Genomic DNA, 19,030 nt, shown 5'->3' on the forward strand with positions numbered 1-19,030 from the left:
ACCTTGGAAACAAATAGTTTTGGAGTCTGGAGGACAATTTCTATGGCTTTCCTCTCCTAATAAATGCTTGTCCTTCCCCTGCTGACACACACATTTAGAGAGAGGGGAAAGAGATGGTTTGGGGAATGAAGAAAGCTATGTTGCCCTGGCTCCCCTACTAAAAGTAAATTCCTTCCCACATCCCTGTACAACCCACTCCCTAAAACTACTAACCCATCTACCCCCCCACACACGCACAAAGGTAAATGGCTGCACCCCATCAGCCCTCCAAACACGTACATGGGGTGCACAGTACTTTCTTGGGTTGGGGGGATAAGTTTCCCTGGATTCCACTCCCACCATTAGCTTGTCTATAGGACCATAACAGTATCTCCTTGTCCCCCACTTCACACACACAGATTTCGTTCTGGGGAAGGGAGATTTTGGGGGAGTGGCCAATCTAAATTCCCCTGATTCCCTCCCCACTACATTATTGCCTCCCCTTCCCTATCCCCCTTGAAGCTCATGCAGGCTGGGCAGTGACACGGGGGGGTTGGGTTCCTGCCCCCTGTGCTGCCCTGGTGCGTGGTGGGTCCCTTTCTGTTTGTAGGTCCCCAGCAGCCCCTGCCAGGTGCTCCCTCCTCACTGTCTTCCCAAGCCCCCTTGCAGCCACTGGCTAGGGGGGCTCCTGGATGGCAGTGGGAGGTGCAGACACTCACCTGGCTGCTGCTGAAGAGGGAGGGAGCCTTCTGCATCCACAGGCTGCTTGCAGCTCACTCAGTGCTCAGAGCATCTCCCTCCCTCCCTCCCCCAGCTTCTATGCCCACCCCCTTCTTTGTGACACACACCAACCCAGCCCCACCCATTGGCCAAGAGGGGAGGGAGCGCGGAGGGGGGAGCGTTGCTAAGGACTCACAAGATGCTTAGTAACCGAATTCTCTTCAGGAGGCCTGGCTGGCCTGGGGATCTCCTTGAACTTGGGGCTGGGGAGCTAGTGGGAGCACCAGGGAGCATCACTGTACAGCCCTGGCAAGACACCTCGTCCTTCCTTGTTATCAGTGTAGCTAGCATTTGAACAAAACAGTCACAGTTCTTAAAAGCACTCATTAAAAATCCTGCTGAAACCACTTACAAGCAAAACACAGCCACAGCATAACCTTGGGGCAGGTCCTTGCTAACTTCTATTTTTCCATCTTACCTCTGACTTCTGCTCACACCAACAAGCTCAATTTCCCATACTTCACTACACTTAAGCTAACTTCAGGTCAAAGCCTAATTTAATTTCTATTTAACATAGTCTATAGCAGGGGCGGGCAAACTTTTTGGACTAAGGGCCGCATTAGGTTTTGGAAATTATATGGAGGGCTGGTTAGGGAAGGGGGTCGTGGCCCGTGGCCCACCTCCTATCCGTCCCCCCCTCTAGGACTCCTGCCCCATCCAACCCCCCCATTCCTTGATGGCCCCCCCGGGACCCCTGCCCCAGCCAACCACCCTTGCTCCCTGACCCCCACCCCTAACTGCCCCCCTCCGCCCATCCAACCCCTCCTCTCATTCCTGACTGCCCCCCCCCAGGACCCCTGCCCCAGCCAACCACCCCTTCTCCCTGACTGCCCCTGGACCCCTCGCCCCTAACTGACACCTGCCCCTAACTTCCCACCCCCCCCCATCCAACCCCTTCTCTCCTTCCTGACTGCCCCTCCGGGGCCCCTGCCCCATCCACCCCCCCTGCTCCCTGACCATCCCCCACTGCCCCATCCCACCCCCCTCTCATTCCTGACTGCCCCCCACCCAGGGCCCCTGCCCCATCCAACCCCCTGCTCCTTGACCACCCCCCACCACCCCATCCCACCCTTCCTCTCATTCCTGACTGCCCCCTCCAACCACCCCTTCTCCCTGTCCCCTGACTGCCCCCTGCCACTCCATCCAACCTCCCCTCCTTCCTGACTGCCCCCCCCGGGACCCCTGCCCCCATTCAACCATCTGTTCCTGCCCCAACCCCTATCCCCACCCTCACCCTCTGACCACCACCCCCGGACACCCCCCCAGCCCTGCTCTCTGCCCCCTAACCGTGCTGTCTGGAGTGCTGGTGGTGCGACAACCGCGCCGCCCAGCTGGAGCCGGGCCACCCCACCGCCGCGCAGCACAGAGACTGGGTCAGCGGTGCACCGGCGGCAGAACGAGGTGAGGCTGTCAGGGAGAGGGGACAGCAGGGGAGGGGCCAGGAGCAAGCCTCCCGGGGCAGGAGGGTCCCGCAGGCCGGATGTGGCCCCCGAGCCATAGTTTGCCCACCTCTGGTCTATACGCTACAGCAGGGAGGAGGAATTGGATTTATTTTAGTTTATTGCTTCAGGTAAACTATTTGCACTCTGATGGGGAATGCGGATGAATGTCAGATTAAATGATTGTTTGCAGTGTTGTTGTAGCCATGTTGGTCCCAGGATATTAGAGAGACAAGGAGGGTGATGTAATATCTTTTATTGGACCAACTTCTATTGGTGACAAGCTTTTGAGCTACACAGAGCTCTTCTGCAGGTCTAGGAAAAATATTCAGGCTGTCACAACTAAGTGCAAAGTGGAACAATAACAGCTATGTGGGTGAAACAGGACAAACACTATCCTCTCAAATTAATTCACACCGAAAAATGATAAAATACAAAAACCATCATATCACCTGTGGGTGAACACTTTTCACAAAACAATCACTCCATATCTGTCCTCTCAGTCTTCATCCTGCACAACAGCATCAAAAGACAAGCCTGGGAGCTTAAAATTCTTAACTTTGCTAAAACTAAAATCATGGTCTTAATAAAGACACTGGATATATGGATTATTACCACAATCTACTAACCCCCCCCCCTCTTTTGTTTTGGAGAGGTGTTACTTCACCTTGAATTGGCTCTGAGAATACGTGTTGACTAGACTACTTATGCTAAACAGTCTGTTCCACCTTGTATTTAGTTGTGACACACCATCTGAGTGTTTTCCCCAGACCTGAAGGAGAGCTCTGTGTAGCCTGAAAACCTGTCTCTCTCACCAACAGAAGTTGGGCCAGTAAAACATATTACTTCACCCACCTTGTCTCTCCATTTAAATGGTTGATTTATTCAGCTCATTTCTTCTTTTTTTCTGTTTTCCAGTTTTCTCTGATTTTGCACATATTGATCACAGCTACACACCCGATGCACATGCATACATCTTTCAAACCTCCACACTCATATAGTCATACATCTATCACACCTTGTGCATGCACGGAGCTTGCCTACACAAGAAATGTACACAAGTGTCGCTTAAGGTGTGATATTAAACCAATTTAGTCAAGCAGGTGCAAAAGGCTGTGTGGACACTTACTTCAGTTTAAATCAGGCTTATTTCAGTTTAACTGAATTAGGAATCAATTTAGGCTAAATTGAAATAAGAGTGTCTGCATAGAGGTTTGCACCCATTTAACTAAACTAGATTAAAAACCAATTTAATTTAAACTAGTGCGATTTTTGCATGTAGACAAGGGCTTGTTCCACACTACAAAGTTAGGTCCACATAAAGCAGCTTGTGTCAAACTATGTCAGCGTCTACACTACAGCCTTACTCCCTCCAATGTAAGTGTCCTACTACACCAACATAATAACTCCACCTCCATGAGAGGCATAGGGCTTATGTTAGTGTAGTTAGAGCAGTGGTTCTGAACCTATTTATCATTGTGGGCTGCAGGTTGACAACCACAGTGCCCCCCACCGACTGAAATCACCCTACAGACCCCTATGCCCAATGCTCTGGCCCACCCACAGACCCCTCCACAGAGTGGGGCCAGGAGCAGACTCCAGGTGTGGGTCTGTGGGGCAGCCCCTACACCCCTGATCCCACCACGAGGCAGCCCCCACCCCGGACCCTGCTGGGCGGGGTCAAGCAGCAGGGCAGCAAAGCCCTGAGTCTGGACACTGCAGCGCAGGGCTGGGCAGCACGGCAGGGCAGCCGCAAGCCCGGACCCCACCTTGTGGGGCAGGGCAGCCAGGGCCCTGAACCCTCCTGCGCCAGATAGTGGGGCAGCCCACAGGCCCAGCAGCCTTTAGCACACAGCTGGGCCTTAGCTGTGTGATAGATGGGCCACGTATGGCCCACGGGCCATGTATTGAGTACCACTGCTCTAAGCCCTAGTTCAGCAAGTACTTATGCACTTGTCTGACTTTGAGCACAGGAATAAGCCTAGGGCTGACATGCTTGGAGTTAGGCACTTTCTTAATACCTTGCTGTACTGGGGAGTCTGATCCTGGCTTGGGGTAGCGAGGATTGTGCCTAGATTCTCAGTCTTGCTCCATTTCCATCATGGGGCCCTGTCAACTTAAAAATCACTTCAACATGCATCTCACCTGCTCTTTTTACAAGCATTATAAAAGGCCTTGATACTGCAAACACTGGCATTCTTGTGTAACTAGCTCCATGAGTCAATGTCCCCCTGACTCAGGCATTGCTGGGAGAACAATGGAATTTGTCTCCTCCCCATCTGGAAGAGCATAGTTCCAATGGATTCCACTCTTGTAAACCAGCATAGCTCCATTCCACTCCTTAGAGCTTTGTCAGTGTATATTCTGTGGCCTGCGTTGTACAGGAGGTTGGACTAGACGATCATAGTGGTCCCTTCTGACCTTAAGGTCTATGATTCTATATCAGCTGAGTCTCTGTCTGGCTGTTTCCAGCTATGAGATACTAGATGCATGTAGTCTGGCACCATGCTTCTCTCTTGAAGCCTTTGTTGCATGCAGAACGGGGCTGAGGACCTAGAGGGCAAATCCTCACTCAGCCTTTCTCCAGAAAGCCTCTCTGTAGGGTTTCCCTGCAGTGCCATCAGCAGAGCTATGGGACCCCAGAGTCGTTTTGGCAGCTTTCCCCCTCCTTGGAGTCTTCTCATGCTCAGGAGACATTGATTGCTACACAGCAAAGAGAAAACTCTCCAGAAATATTAGTCTCTATTGCATTCCTTAGTTACTCAGTGTTTGGTAGCCATTTCTCCAGGAGATGCAGCCATTAGCTCCCTGGAAGCTCGGTTCTTCCACCGCTCCTCTGCTTCCAGGTGACAGCTTGTGCCCCATTTTACAGCTCCCTGCATGACTGTGGGCCTAGCGGAGACTCAAGGCAACAAGGTGACATGCATCCGATGAAGTGAGCTGTAGCTCACGAAAGCTTATGTTCAAATAAATGTTAGTCTCTAAGGTGCCACAAGTACTCCTTTTCTTTTTATTAAAAAAACAGTGAGGGTAATTACTTTGTCCTTGAGTCCCAGTGTGCCTAATACAAAATCACTGCCCCATGACGATTGCTATTTTCTTTGAAAAGTTTCCATCTTTACCAACAAAAGATCAGTTTTAATCAACAAAACATCATCTTTTAGCATGGGATACAAAACATCAGTTTTGTTGGTAAAGATCCATCTTTACCAACAAAACATCAGTTTTGAATCCCATGCTAAAAGATGATGTGTAAGTTTTGCTTGATAACTTTAAAAATGTTTGCTCTGAGCTTGTGAACCCAGGCAAGGGAATTGCCTCCCTCGCCCATTCAGGCAGGCTATAAAGATTAAACGAGCCATTAAAAAAATCACAATACAAAGGATTGGTGCGTGGCCCTATCGCACCTTGCAAATGCTACATGCAAGGGAGCTCGAGCCGTGGACTGGAAGGCCAAATGTAAAAGGAAGCAGGGTCACATGAAAATGTTTCATCGCTTTGCTATTTGAACAGTCACAGGGCCAGAAACTCTGAAGTGAAGTGAGAGATTCCCCCAGGGTTATCCCTGGGTTTGCCCTGAGTGACGTTTTGAATTGACAGATCACTACAACGCTGTCACTCTTAGAATTTACAACTCATTTGTGTTGCATGCTTGCTTGGACCTATAAATAACTCATTTCTTTTTCCTAGATAATAAACCTGGAGTTAGTTTATTACAGAACTGGCTACGGATGTCGTCTTTGGTGTGAGATCTGGGATACCAATTGATATGGGGTAAGAGGATAACCATGGAAAGTTTTTTTGTTTTGTTTTGTGTGGCAAAAAGTGAGGAATTTCATGAAATTCCTCGTCAAAATGCCACAAAAGTGATGGTGGCTAAAAAATTTCAGCCATGGGACCCATGTGCCCTCCCCCGACTTTATATAAAGAAAAAAACAAAAAGCAAACACACACACACTAGCCCAAGGCCCAGTGTTTCTTGTCCCTCAATAGATACCAGATGTAACAAGCTCAGTAAAATGATGGTTTGTCTGACTGCCAACTTTGCAAACTCAGCCTGGAATCTCTCAGCGTCTGCAGGCCAAATTCTGCCCTCTGCTACACCTGTACAAGCCATTGTCTTCCAATTATGTCCTGTGTTACATCTTTCCAACACCAATTCTATCCATGAGGTATAACAGAGCAGTATCTAGCCTCCAACTGGAACTTAATTAACAATTAATGGCTGAGAAGTTTGCCACTTGTTACTCTACCAGTGCAGCCAAAGACTGATTTCTGCCCTGGCATAAGCAGACCTCACCCAGCACATGTACAAAAACCTAGTGAGAAGGTCCCACTATTACATATTCATTTTTTAGAATAGAAAAAGACTGAGCCTTGTTATCTATGGCCCTGCAAAATAGTGACAAATGCTACCAAATCAGGCTGCTAGCACCTGACCCCCACCTCTCACAGGTGTCAAAGACAACACAGGGTGAAAGACAGCAGAGCATTAGATCCCAGCAATTTCACTACATCCAGTCCCCATCTGACCTTAAATTCCAAACACAAAAAGCCATAAACTGAAATGCTCTATTAGTGAGACGTTATGGAACTATTCCTCCTCACCCCCCGGATCTCCTTAAATAGGAGGGAACATCAAATCTTCTATATTCCACTTGCTTGAATGGCACTAGTAGCCCTGCCAAATATTTTGCTCAGGTCTCATAGCTACTTATGTGTTTGCAGTATTGTAGGGATGAGAGAGAGATAAGGTGGGTGAGGTAATCTCTTTTATAGGACTAACTTCCGTTGGGGACAGAAGTTTGAGCTTACACAGAACTCTTCTGGTCTGAGAAACGTACTCGGCCTCACAGCTAGATACATAGTAGAACAGATTAACTACTTATGCTAAAACAACCTGTTCCACCTTGTATATAGCGGTGACCCTCCAAGTACTTTTCCTTGACTTGAGAAGAGTTCTGAGTAAGCTCAAAAGCATTTTTCTTTCACCAACAGAAGTTGGTCCAATAAAAGATTACCTCAGCCTCCTTGTCTCTCTCATTCCCTATCTAGCAGTGTGTGTATATGTGAGTTTTTATTTTGCATGAGTGATTGTTTCTCCAGAAATCTGGGTTCCTTGCCAAAGTTCACATTCAAGTAGATTGCTTTATGGCCTCAGATGTCTTTGCAGCTCTGGAATTGTAATCATCTCACTGTATGTATATTACTCCCCCTCCAACCATCTGTTTTCCTGCACGGACAGGAGTGACTTTCAGCTTTAGAGAAATAGGACTTTGCTCTCACTGTAGACAGAAGAGTGGTTCACAGAGGGCCAAATGCTGCAGTTCTTACTCAGGCAAAAGTCACATTCGTTTCAAAGAGGCCTGAGTGAATCCTGAGAACCAGATTGTGCCTTAGTCTTTCTCAAGGCTGAATCCCCACTCTGGCACTTTGAGTACAGAAGGTGGGGCCCGCAAGGATGTTAAAAATTAATACTTGCCACTCCAGGCTTGTATTAAACTACCAAGGTCACAGCTTTTCTCTGACCTCAGCTTGGTAAATGCTACCACCACCCCCCAAATGCAAAAAAACCCCAGACAAAAAAACACCCTTTGACCCAGGAAGGAGCACTTGGGAATTCCTCCCTGTAGGGTACCCTCAAGCCCTTTCACCCCCACCCCCGGGGAAGTGCTGAGAAGAAAAAGGAAATTAGTTGTTGCCAGCAGCTAATCAAACAGCATAGGCACAAACCTCCAAGGACACAACAATCTAAATCCTGTTCTTAAAAAAAAAGGTAAATTTTATTAAAAACAAAAAGAAAATCCACCTGGATTTTAGGCTTTTGGTATATTTTAAAAGAGCAATTCCAAAAATTAAGCACCCAACATAACTTTCTTGGGGATTCAACTTAAAGGTTACAAGTAAACAAAAGCACGGAGGAACCCACAAGCCTTAAAAAAAAAAAAAAAAAAAAAAAAAACCTAATCACATCTTTCTAAACATTCCTAATCTACTTAGATATTTGGGTTGTTAGAAGTAGTTCTAGAGTGAGCTGTAGCTCACAAAAGCTTATGCTCAAATAAATTGGTTAGTCTCTGAAGGTGCCACAAGTCCTCCTTTTCTTTTTGCGAATACAGACTAACACGGCTGTTACTCTGAAACTAGATATGATTGATGATTTTCATAATTGGTTCAAACTTTACATAGCATTCCTGCTGCCCTGTCTCTTCAGCCCAGAGAGAGCAACCACAGAAACAAAGGGAAAGCTTCCCTCCCAATTTTAAAAAGCTAGCCTTCCCATTGGCTCTGTTGGTCAGGTGTCCTTTTCTTTACCGGGGGGGGGGGGAACGACACTTTTTTAACCCTTTACAGGTAGCTCTTCTCTGCTTGCTTTACCAAGAGGAATTTTACAGCTAACTGGGTGTCCATAAAGGAGAACTACCCCCGCCCACCCTTCATTTTTCACAGTCTTACTTGGCAAAGCAGGGAAATATCCCCATGTTCAACCTACCCAGCTCTTGGATCCAGGTATGGTGTAGAGGACAGCCACTGCTCTTCAGTTGCCCCCCTGCTTACAGCCAGTGGGCAGGGAGTAGACAGAGGGGAGAGGAATGGGCTGAGCCTCGGCTCTCTCCTCCCACTCACTGGGACAGGCGCAAAGGGGGACATAAGCTGCACCCTTCCTGCCATAACCCCCCTTTTCTCCAAAGCTGCTTCTGGTGCAGCAGGTCCATGCTGCCTGTGACTGAGGCCTCAGTCTAATAGCTGAGGCCTCGTCCACATGAGACGGTTGTACCAGTTTAACTGGATGGGTTTAGAAACTGATTTAGTTACGTCACTGTGACCCATTGTGTGGGCATTTAGCTTCAGTCGGTAAAGCTTGCCCACACACAAACCAGCACCGGAGAGTAGATCTTCAGCAACTACACAGCAAAGGCAGGTCTACACTACCACTTAAGTCATTCTAACTTACATTGCTCCAGGGCGTGAGAAGGAGGACATCCCTCTGAGCAGCGCAACTTCACTACTGTCCGGTCAGCATAGAGCATCTTCACCAGATGTAGTGATATCTTTGACCATGGGATGGTGTTCCAAGAAGAAGGATTGCTAGGCATAGACAGGCTCCACCTAACGAAGAGAGGAAAGAGCATCTTTGCAAGCAGGCTGGCTAATCTCGTGAGGATGGCTTTAAACTAGGTTCACTGGGGGAAGGAGACCAAAGCCCTGAGGTAAGTGGGGAAGTGGGATTCCAGGAGGAAGCCCGAGCAGGAGAGCGCAAGAGGAGAGGACTCCTGCCTCATACTGAGAAAGCAGGACGATCAGTGAGTTATCTTAAGTTCCTATACACAAATGCAAGAAGCCTGGGAAACAAGCAGGGAGAACTGGAAGTCCTGGCACAGTCAAGGAATTATGACGTGATTGGAATAACAGACTTGGTGGGATAATTCACATGACTGGAGTACTATCATGGATGGATATTTACTGTTCAGGAAGGACAGGCAGGGCAGAAAAGGTGGGGGAGTTGCATTGTATGTAAGAGAGCAGTATGACTGCTCAGAGCTCCAGTATGAAACTGCAGAAAAACCCTAGAGTCTCTGAATTAAGTTTAAAAGTGTAAGCAACAAGGGTGATGTCATGGTGGGAGTCTGCTATAGACCACCGGACCAGGGGGATGAAGTGGACGAGGCTTTCTTCTGGCAATGAAAAGAAGTTACTATATCGCAGGCCCTGGTTCTCATGGGGGACTTCAATCACCCCGATAAAAGCCGACTTTGACTCCCTCAGGGAACTGATGGGCAGGATCCCCTGGGAGAATAACATGAAGGGGAAAGGAGTCCAGGAGAGCTGGCTGTATTTTAAAGAATCCTTATTGAAGTTGCAGGAACAAACCATCCCGATGTGTAGAAATAATAGTAAATATGGCAGGTGACCACCTTGGCTTAACAGTGAAATCCTTGCTGATTTTAAACACAAAAAAGAAGCTTACAAGAAGTGGAAGATTGGACAAATGACCAGGGAGGTGTATAAAAATATTGCTCAGGCATGCAGGAAGGCCAAATCACACTTGGAGTTGCAGCTAGCAAGGGATGTTAAGACTAACAAGAAGGGTTTCTTCAGGTATGTTAGCAACAAGAAGATTGTCAAGGTAAGTGTGGGCCCCTTACTGAATGAGGGAGGCAACCTAGCTTTTTCCCACATCCTCTGTCACTAATGTACTCAATGCTTTTTTTGCCTGTGTCTTCATGAACAAGATCAGCTCCCAGACTACTGCACTAGGCAGCACAGCATGGGGAGGAGCTGACCAGCCCCCCGTGAAGAAAGAAGTGGTTCAGGACTATTTAGAAAAGCTGGATGAGCACAAGTCCATGGGGCCGGATGCACTGCATCCGAGGGTGCTAAACGAGTTGGCTGATGTGATTGCAGAGCCATTAGCCATTATCTTTGAAAACTCATGGCGATAGGGGGAGCTCCCGGATGACTGGAAAAAGGCTAATGTGGTGCCCATCTTTAAAAAAGGGGAAAAAGGAGGATCCGGGGAACTACAGGCCAGTCAGCCTCACCTCAGACCCTAGAAAAATCATGGAGCAGGTCCTCAAGAAATCAATTCTGAAGCACTTAGAGGAGAGGAAAGTGATGAGGAACAGTCAGCATGGATTCACCAAGGGCAAGTCATGCCTGACTAACCTAATTGCCTTCTATGATGAAATAACTGGGTCTGTGGGTGAGGGGAAAGCAGTGGATGTGTTATTCCTTGACTTTAGCAAAGCTTTTGACACGGTCTCCCACAGTATTCTTGCCAGCAAGTTAAAGAAGTATGGGCTAGATTAATGGACTATAAGGTGGATAAAAAGCTGGCTAGATCATCGGGTAGGGATCAATGGCTCCATGTCTAGTTGGCAGCGGATATCAAGCGGAGTTCCCCAAGGGTCGGTCCTGGGGCCAGTTTTGTTCAATATCTTCATTAACGAGCTGGAGGATGGCTTGGATTGCATCCTCAGAAGGTTTGCAGATGACACTAAACTGGGAGGAGTGGTAGATCCGCTGGAAGGTAGGTATAGGATACAGAGGGACCTAGACAAATTGGAGGATTGGGCCAAAAGAAATCTGATGAGGTTCAACAAGGACAAGGGCAGAATCCTGCACTTAGAATGGAAGAATCCCATGCACTGCTACAGACTAGGGACCGAGCTGCTAGGCAGCAGTTCTGCAGAAAAGGACCTAGGGGTTACAGTAGACGAGAAGCTGGATGACAGTCAACAGTGTGCCCTTGTTGCCAAGAAGGCTAATGGCATTTTGGGCTGTATAAGTAGGAGCATTGCCAGGATCATTCCCCTCTATTCGGCATTGGTGAGGCCTCATCTGGAGTACTGTGTCCAGTTTTGGGCCCCACTCTACAAGAAGGATGTGGAAAAATTGGAAAGAGTCCAGCGAAGGGCAACAAAAAATGATTAGGGGACTGGAGCACATGACTTATGAGGAGAGGCTGAGGGAACTGGGATTATTTAGTCTGCAGAAGAGAAGAATGAGGGGGGATTTGATAGCTGCTTTCAACTACCTGAAAGGGGGTTCCAAAGAGGATGGATCTAGACTGTTCTCTGTGGTGGCAGATGACAGAACAAGGAGTAATGGTCTCAAGTTGCAGTGGGGGAAGTTTAGGTTGGATATTAGGAAAAACATTTTCATTAGGAGGGTGGGGAAGCACTGGAATGTGTTGTCTAGGGAGGTGGTAGAATCTCCTTCCTTAGGGGTTTTTAAGGTCAGGCTTGACAAAGCCCTGGCTGGGATGATTTAGTTGGGGATTGGTCCTGCTTTGAGCAGGGGGTTGGACTAGATGACCTCCAGAGGTCCCTTCCAACCCTGATATTCTATGATTCTATGACACAGCTGCACTGATGTACTGCATCTAGGGTAGACCTGCCCTGAGACACCTGGTTAATGTCCAGGATCCACGTAAGCCAAGCACTCATTTACACACCAGAATAAAGTGACCAGAGCTGGGTGCTGAGCACTCATGGAAAATATGGCCCCAAAGGAGATGCTTCTAAAGGTGCCGAGTTCTTGAAATCTGGTCCCACGAGGATATCAACTTCAAAAGGTGCTGAGCATCTGCAGGTCCCATTGAACTCAGATGGAGTTGTGGGTGCTCAGCACCTCTGAAAATGAGGAGATTATTAGATAGTTTGCTCTTGGGAACTTAGTAGCATGCAGCTGAGGTTTTAACACCCCCCCCACACACACACACACCCCAAATGTGACATGAGTAAATCATTTCAAATCCATCCTCTCCCCATGAGTCACGAAACCACAGCCTCTCATTTCTCTCAAAGGCAAGTGTATTGCATTTTCACATAGTTAAGATGCAGTTAACTTTGTGATCACAACATGTGTCAAGAATTGTACTTTTCTTTAAAAAAAAAAAAAATGTCCCCATTGACCTTCAGTAGGATTTGTGCTCCTAAATCCTCTGGACACATTTCAAAATTCTCCGAGGACTTTTTTTTTTTAAAGCCACTAAATAAATAATTTGAGTAGAAACTATTGCTCATTGTGATATATTTAATACCAATCTGTTACTATGAGAGACTCTTCCCTGTCTGATGCTATTTCGAGACCACAAGTCAAATCTTACCATCAATAAGCTCTACTCTAGTTGGAGTAGAAAATAGAAACAAATTAGTTGAATCAAAGTCTTCTTATAGCGTCTGTAAACTACAACAGGCTTAAAGCAATGAAGTCTGGATCCTGTTCTGGGAATTAGATTATCTGATTGAAGTATCCAGTGTTGCAAGAAAGATGTGCTCGAACTGCATGAAACTGGCAAATGGACTGTTCACAAGAAGTTAATACAATGTAATGCTGTTTTCAAGGGCATAAAGCTAGAGAAACATAAAAATAAGTCACCATTTGGAGTCACATAAATCTGTGGGTGTATAGCCATATAAAAGGTTTATACTTCAGCATAGAAAGAAATGAGAATATTAACAGAGTAGGTCATTTAAAGCATGAGATTATTATATTGCATATGTGGCTTCATATGGAACCAGACCACTGCAACTGAGTGCTTTTTTTATGCAAAAAGCCATGGCATAAACTAGATTTAGGTTTTATAAGAACTGTAATCATATGAGCAGGGACAGGAGGTATCATTTGACTTAGATTCCAGACCATAAGTATCAGAAATATATGTGCTAAACCATATCATATTTATGGCCTGATCTAAATCCCAATAAAGTCCATAAAATGACTCCAATTGAATTCATTGGCAGCTGGATCAGACCCTTAGAGATCGGTCATCAGAATCACAAAGGGCATGGAGAGCCAAAGGTCCCAACTTTCCAGAGCATGGCACAATGCCATTGGATTGCACCTTAGGGACCCTCTTCATATTAGATATTTCCTACGAAGCTATTGTAGTGAAGTCACAATTGAGCCTGCAACTAGCTTTCCCTTGCAACCCCTTGTCTCCTGGGGTGGAGGTCTGCCAAAGGAGGATTCCAGCAGAACGCACTGGTGAAATGCAACAGTTGGGGGAAGGGAAGTTTCCTGATATTCTCTTGGAAGTCTCCCCCTTAAAGCATTTAAGCACATACTTCACCTTCAGAGCACAAGCAGCCCCATTTACTCCACACAATTGTTGTGCCATAGCCACCACCACCCACCTCCAGTTCCCTTTCACCAGGGAGCACCCTTTTAGGAACACACAGCTTCCAGTCCCCTTCTCAGCCCCAAATTCTTTATTTCACTCTTCATCAGGCTGACAACAAAGCGGGTCAAAAACAAAATTCCAAACCAAACATGGCATCTTTCAACAGTTCCAACTCCACACAGCATCCTGTTTCCTGGGATCCCCTGGCTTACCAGCAGGCCTTCTACCCCCAGGAGCTTCCTGGTTTTGTCTTTTCCCAGGCACTCCTCCCTACAGCATCCTGCTGTCTTTTATTATATTTGAATTACCTGATTCCTCTCAGGTGGGCACACCTTGCAAGCAGGGCTGGCTTAGCCCTAGGTTCTCCAAGGGCAAGCCACCCTGTGACCATGAGCTTCAAGTTAAGCAAATGCTTAAATGCTTTGTTCCAGAGACATGGGATTACTCACTGGATTTGTGTTACACATGCGCTTGAGTGCTTAGGTGGACTGGGGCCTTGATGGCTTCATCAGGCTGCATCTACTTCTCATCAGTTCTGAGCCACATGTGGAAGTAATTAGCATACTCTGAAGACCATCTTGAAGTCTGCCAGTCTTTTGCTAGGTCAGTGTTTATTTTGGAGTTTACTTGATTGCAGTGAATTTTGGCAGAGCAGCCAGGAACTGTTATGTTATGACTGGTTATTGTTAAATCTTTTTCACCTTGGCAGAAGTTTTGGTTGCGGGGGGAGGGGAGGGGTTGTATTCCCCCCCCCCCGCCCCCAACACATTCAGGCTACTGGACAACAAAGGATCGTTCTTTCTACATCTCAGCTTTTGTCTCCTCTGCAAACACCCAGAGGTGAGTGGAGTGCCGTCATGGCAAGTACCCACAAAGCACGTCTGGAAAAAAACAAAATAATAAAAGACAACCCTCCGTGGAAGTTGTTTTAAAAAATAAAAGAAAATATCCCTCTTCATTTGTCAGCTTCCATTGCACTGAGTAGCATACACAGGGCAAAGGTGATCTTTCTATAGGAACTTAAACAGCATTCTCAATGGTATTAAACATTAATGACAGAGCGATGACTTTCTCGCTCCACACACGTTCACAGAACCCCCCTTGTCTCTTCACTGGTCCCCTGAAAGAACGTGGCTTGTTGGACATTTTGGGAGCACATTGTTATAAATGCACTGATATTTTTAGTAGAATGTCTCTGTGCATTTTGTGTCATTATTATTTGTATTACAGTAGCACTTAGAGACCTGACCTGACCTGGGATCGGGACCCCCATTGTGCTGAGTGCTGTACAGACATTTAGTGAGAAATGACACCTTCCCTACAGAGCTTACAATCTAAGTAGACAAGACAGCCAAAGGGCAGGAAAGGAAGGAAAGGGAAACTGATCTGCACCAGGTCACACAGCAGCTCAGTGGCAGAACCAGGAACAGAACCCAACTATCTTTTACATACCTCTCTATAAACTAGGGGGCACGTGATAACCACTCACTCATGAGTGCACTGCTGGATGGGCTGGGGGGCCATGAGGACACCCCCAAAGAAGGTCTTCACCACCATTAGCTGATTTGCTCCATGGAGGCCCTCCCCCGGAGGCCCTATATCTGGGTGTAACCAAGACCACGAACAATTGAGATATGGTTTTATTTATCTGAACCTCCCAGAATTTTGAAGGTCTTGGATAAATGGCCCATGCTGGCCTGTCACTAATACACATGCCTGAAACACGTGTAGAGCATATGACTATTATTTATTTTCAAATAGCATCCAATCTCTGCTTGGCACTGAACTTTGCCCCAAGGAGCTTACCAGCTAAAGAGTTATTCATAGAAAAGAGGAGCCAGTCATTCCATGTATTTTTCAGATAACATAGATAAGAGCAAGTTATTGTCTTAACTCCAAGTGTTGCAACATTTAGTAACTGCCTTTGGTAAAGGGATGTAATCTGCACACAAATTGCGTGAAAACCACCCTAATATGTGATGCTAGTAACAACTCCATTTATTAAGTAAAACCTCTATATGCTCTTGTTTACTTTTTGGATTTCATTCAAACTGGATGATAAAAATGGCCTGGCCAATCCCATCTTTTTTCTAGCACACCTGGGCCTGACCCAACCCCTAGTTCTGAAAAGTCCTGACCTTTGGGAAAGTTTGGATCCACATCCAAACTTTGTCACTGGCCTTTTTTGTTGTAATGGGCCAAACCAGAAACCCACATACAAACACAAACACACTTTGGGAAAATTTGGCTGAGTAGAGACAATCTACTCAGCTCATCTTTAATTTTTAGTCAGTTTAATCTTGGAGTTCTCAAGAATGCTCAGCTGTTGTTTGGGTTGTAAAGATTACAAGCAGATGTTTACATTTTTTTTAAAGCCCAAAGTATTTTCATTTAAAGTTAAATTAAATACTTAAAATATTTCTATTCTTATTAGATTTGGTAAAGCATATTGATTTTATTTTTCAAATCTAAATACTGGATCTCAAATGCAGTAGATCCAATCCCCTAATTAAAAATACCTTCCTTCTCTTCTGTCACTGTTAGTTCCTTCATCATATATACATACATCCAAGCTGTGATCAGCCAAAAGATTGTAACATTTCTCTCCAGAATTGTCCTGCCTGACACATCTCTTCAGCACTATCATCAAGATTTCATCACAGAAATATTTTGTGTGGAACTTAATCTCATATTACATGAAATAGTTATCCTCAGTACATTGCGGTCCACTTAACCTCCTAGAATACATGGTGTCTGTTAAAGAAAAATGAAAAACAGAACTGGATCTGTTCAATCTCTCTGGTCACGCGATCACAGACATGAAGGTCGCTATCTTAAAACAAAAAAACTTCAAATCCAGACTCCAGCGAGAAACTGCTGAATTGGAATTCATTTGCAAATTGGATACTATTAATTTAGGCTTAAATAGAGACTTGGAGTGGCTAAGTCATTATGCAAGGTAGCCTGTTTCCTCTTGTTTTTTCCTACCCCCCCCCCCCCAGATGTTCTGGTTTAACTTGGATTTTAACTTGAAGAGTGGTCAGTTTGGATGAGCTATTACCAGCAGGAGAGTGAGTTTGTGTGTGTATGGGGGTGGGGGGGATGTGAGAACCTGGATTTATGCAGGAAATAGCCCAGCTTAATTGTCATGCACATTGTGTAAAGAGTTATCACTTTGGATGGGCTATCACCAGCAGGAGAGTGAATTTGTGTGGGGGGGTGGAGGGTGAGAAAACCTGGATTTGTGCTGGAAATCACTTTAGATAAGCTATTACCAGCAGGACAGTGGGGTGGGAATAGGTATTGTTTCATATTCTCTGTGTATATATAAAGCCTGCTGCAGTTTCCACGATATGCATCTGAAGAAGTGAGCTGTAGCTCACGAAAGCTTATGCTCTAATAAATTGGTTAGTCTCTAAGGTGCCACAAGTCCTCCTTTTCTTTTTGCGAATACAGACTAACACGGCTGTTACTCTGAAATCTGAGAACTGGATCAGCAGCTTTATTCCCTTGCAAGTGACAAGTCTTTGATTTCAAACAGTTTAGCTGGAAGGTGTGTTCTGATTGGCTGCTGAACTGTCTCCAGAGGACTGTTAGTCCTGGCATGCCCTGGAGAGATGAAAGTTTCTACAAAAACTGGCAAGATGACCAAAGTAATTTAGGAAGGTGTTTCGAGCATGTAGCTTGGCAACATAGTATCTTTTGGCTCTGAGCACTCCACACCAAACAGGTTTCTCCTCCAAAAAGAGCTTTCAGGGCCAACTGCTGGCTGGAGTTTGAACCTATGACTGGGATTTTCACAGAAGCTTTGTGCCCAGCTCCCATTTCAATTCAATGACACGAGGGTGCCAAACTGTCTTAGGTTCCCTTGCAAATCCCAGCCTACAGTATACCAGAGACACATCAACCAGAGTGCCAGGCATAAATGCCTCACCCTGGGTCCAGTTCCGGCACAAGGACATGCTGCTCTGCAGATGCCTAGCAGTGGAGCATGAACTATACGTTTTTACACACACGCACCATGTCACAATGGACCTTCGCCCCTGCAAGTGACTCTGGCTACCACCAGGAATAATCCGTTCAGTGGGGAGGGTGGAAACCATAGCTGACCCAGGTGAACAATTAACCTGGCCTAGCCTAGAAGGGGCACTATTGCCTACCAAGCACCCCCTTGCAGTTCAGTTTGGCTCAGCTGGGGCCCTGTCTCAGTTTCCCCTCCTTAAGGAGGTACCAATGAGGTCATTTAAGTAGCCCTGTCAAGAAGAAGCCAACACACTCTACTTTATAGCACCGTATCACCTTTAATAAACCCTTCTGAAAGGGGCACTTGGGCCAGGGTGTAAAGACTCTGGGTTCACAACAAAAGTCCCCAAACAAAAGTCTCTAGGTTCTAGCAGCAGCGTCATCTGGGGTAAGGCCTGAGGCTTCCATGTTGCCCAGCGAGCTCAGCAATCCTTTCCCTCTGTACTTCCCACACAGAGAACTTTTGCTCAGTTCAGGGTCCCTAGGAGCTCCCCTCCCCGGGTACTTCCTTTCTCCTCCAGAGCTCCCTCTCAGCTGAGCTCTCCTCAGCTTTTTACTAGGCCCAGGTGCTCCTTACTTAACTGCCTTCCAGCTACCGAGGCAGTTACATAATCCCCAGGTGGGCCTGGTTGGCTTATTCCCTTCAGTGGAGCCTTTCACAGGTAGGCTGGGCAGCTGACTCCCTTAAGGGCCAGGCCCATGACACTTTGACAGTGTTAATATACCACACGCCGGATTCTATCAGAGACCACAGGGTGCTGGAACCTGCCCAGCATCCCCTGACTCTTTCACTGGTCCCCACTGCTCTTTTCTGCGGCCACTCAGCAGGGACCTGTGCTCTCTGCCCTGTCTCTTTCCAGGTGTGGCCGCACATGGAGGCGGAGCACCATAACATTCGTTCACTGCTTCGATGGAAGGCTGAGACCTCTGTGTACAGGCCTCAGCCAGACTCAGCTGACCAGGGTTTCTTGATACACCATTGTAACAAGCCGTATAATGACACCAAAGCAGGAGATAACCGAAGTTCCTCCAGGGATAGGAGAAATCATCCTCCGGAGTGCAATTATCAACTTGTGCTAACTACACACTTGTGCCTAGCTACTGGCTGAAGGATCAAGTAGTTACTTTAGTCTACAGCAGCCAGGGGCTCCCCTTGCCCACCCTGGTTTATGTGGAAGGC

The 19,030-nt window shown here is 46.6% G+C and overlaps 1 protein-coding gene across 3 annotated transcripts in view; it reads right to left on the reverse strand.

Moving 5' to 3' along the window:
• Positions 1–9,224, reverse strand: part of TEKT3 (tektin 3) — a 29,869-nt gene extending 20,645 nt beyond the window's left edge. For 2 of the 3 annotated variants that reach the window (XM_073310827.1, XM_073310825.1), the window contains exon 1: positions 699–771. The gene's annotated coding sequence lies outside the window, so the exon portion shown is untranslated. Of the gene's footprint in view, positions 1–698; positions 772–9,153 lie in introns of those variants that run through there. The other variant, XM_073310826.1, reaches the window with a different exon arrangement.
• Between the last annotated feature and the right edge of the window lie 9,806 nt (positions 9,225–19,030).

The sequence above is a fragment of the Lepidochelys kempii genome, chromosome 14 (genome assembly GCF_965140265.1).
Source record: "Lepidochelys kempii isolate rLepKem1 chromosome 14, rLepKem1.hap2, whole genome shotgun sequence".
In the NCBI taxonomy this organism is placed as follows: Eukaryota; Metazoa; Chordata; order Testudines; family Cheloniidae; genus Lepidochelys; species Lepidochelys kempii.